This window comes from Alosa pseudoharengus, unplaced genomic scaffold (genome assembly GCF_046254945.1).
Source record: "Alosa pseudoharengus isolate Yale_2024_CS ecotype anadromous, Long Island Sound unplaced genomic scaffold, YU_APseudo_1.1 YU_APseudo_1.1_scf_21, whole genome shotgun sequence".
NCBI lineage: Eukaryota > Metazoa > Chordata > Actinopteri > Clupeiformes > Clupeidae > Alosa > Alosa pseudoharengus.
The window spans coordinates 1429003-1431502 of NW_027468674.1; the positions used below are offsets into that span (position 1 = coordinate 1429003).

The following is a 2500-nucleotide window of genomic DNA, read 5'->3' on the forward strand; positions in this document are numbered from 1 at the left end:
AAAGTTGGTTTTATATTGGACGTTGGATATTCGACACATTCGAAAAATATATTTAGCACTGACTACAAGGGTAGAGTTTGTGTCAAACCAACTTTAATGTGTTTAAACAAGGCCTGCCTATATTACACAAAGCTTCTTTTGTCCAAAAACCCATGTTTTGATTTTATAAATTTTTTATGCTGATAAAAGATTTCAATCTATTATGCGGCTTGCCCTTTTGACCTACCCATGTCAAAACACATCTGGTGAACTCGGATTACTGCTCTATATAGTACACAAAGCTTCTTTTTCCCAAAAACCCATTCTTTGATTTTATAAATATTTTTTAATGTAAAAAAAATGCTATCAATATTAAATCTATTATGCGGCTTGACCTTTTGACCTACCCATGTCAAAACACATCTGTTGCACTCAGCTAACTGCCCTTCATAGTGCACAATGCTTCTTTTTTCCAGAAACTCACTCTTTGATTTTATATTAATTTTTTACTTTATAAAAATGCTATAAATCTATTATGCGAATTTACCTTTTGACCTACCCATGTCAAAACACATCTGATGCACTCAGCTAACTGCCCTACATAATACACAAAGCTTATTTTGTCCAAAAACATACTCTTTGATTTCATATTAATTTTTTACTATTCAAAAATGCTATAAATCTATTATGTGCCTTCACCTTTTGACCTACCCATGTCAAAACACATCTGCTGCACTCGGCTAACTGTCCTACATAGTACACAAAGCTTCTTTTTTTCAAAAACTCACTCTTTGATTTTATATAAATTTTTTACTATTCAAAAATGCTATAAATCTATTATGCGGCTTGACCTTTTGACCTACCCATGTCAAAACACATCTGTTGCACTCAGCTAACTGCCCTACATAGTACACAAAGCTTCTTTTTTTCAAAAACGCACTCTTTGATTTTATATTATTTTTTACTATTCAAAAATGCTATGAATCTATTATGTGCCTTCACCTTTTGACTTACTCATGTCAAAACATGTTGTACTCAGCTAATTTCCCTTCATAGTACACAAAGCTTCTTTCTTCCAAAAACTCACTCTTTGATTTTATATTAATATTTGACTTTTCAAAAATGCTATAAATCTATTATGCGGCTTCCACTTTCAACCTACCCATGTTAAAACACATCTGTTACACTCAGCTAACTGCCCTTCATAATACACAAAGCTTCTTTTTTCCAAAAACACTTACTGTAAAAAATTTATATAAAATCAAAGAGGGAGTTTTTGGAAAAAATAAGCTTTGTGTACCATGTAGGGCAGTTAGATGAGTGCAACAGATGTGTTTTGACATGGGTAGGTCAAAAGGTGAAGGCACATAATAGATTTATAGCATTTTTGAATAGTAAAAAATAATATAAAATCAAAGAGTGCGTTTTTGAAAAAAAGAAGCTTTGTGTACTATGTAGGGCAGTTAGCTGAGTGCAGCAGATGTGTTTTGACATGGGTCAAAAGGTCAGGTCGCATAATAGATTTATAGCATTTTTTGAATAGTAAAAAATGTATATAAAATCAAAGAGTAAGTTTTTGGACAAAATAAGCTTTTGTTATGTAGGGCAGTTAGCCGAGTACAGCAGATGTGTTTTGACATGGGTAGGTCAAAAGGTCAAGCCGCATAATAAATGTATAGCATTTTTGAATAGTAAAAAATTAATATGAAATCAAAGAGTGAGTTTCTGGAAAAAAGAAGCGTTGTGCACTATGAAGGGCAGTTAGCTGAGTGCAACAGATGTGTTTTGACATGGGTAGGTCAAAAGGTCAAGCTGCATAATAGATTTAAAGCATTTATAGCATTTATTTTACATTAAAAAATATTTATAAAATCAAAGAATGGGTTTTTGGGAAAAAGAAGCTTTGTGTACTGTATAGAGCAGTAATCCGAGTTCACCAGATGTGTTTTGACATGGGTAGGTCAAAAGGGCAAGCCGCATAATAGATTTGAAACATTTAACATTAAAAATTGTATAAAATCAAAGAGTAGGTTTTAGGGAAAAAGAAGCTTTGTGTACTAGAAAGGGCAGTAAGGCAAGTTCAGGAGATGTGTTTTAGTATGGTTAAGTCAAAAGGTGAAGCCACATAATAGATTGAAATCTTTCATCAGCATAAAAAATTCATAAAATCAAAACATGGGTTTTTGGACAAAAGAAGCTTTGTGTAATATAGGCAGGCCTTGTTTAAACACATTAAAGTTGGTTTGACACAAACTCGACCCTCGTAGTCAGTGCTAAATAGATTTTTCGAATGTGTCGAATATCCAACGTCCAATATAAAACCAACTTTACCACGGTTTAAAGTAGTGAGGAGCTTTCTGCTGGTGCTGGTGGATTTGTGTGTGTGTGTGAGTGTGAGGAGCTTCCTGATGGTTAGTGTGAGGAGCGTTCTGATGGTGTGTGTGTGTGTGTGTGAGTGTGAGGAGCTTTCTGATGGTGTGTGTGTGTGTGAGTGTGAGGAGCGTTCTGATGGTGTGTGTGT

General features: G+C 34.0%; 1 protein-coding gene across 2 annotated transcripts in view; it reads left to right on the forward strand.

Moving 5' to 3' along the window:
* The window catches only part of nfatc2ip (nuclear factor of activated T cells 2 interacting protein), a 22121-nt gene that overhangs the window by 1047 nt on the left and 18574 nt on the right, over nt 1–2500 (forward strand). The window lies entirely within an intron of this gene.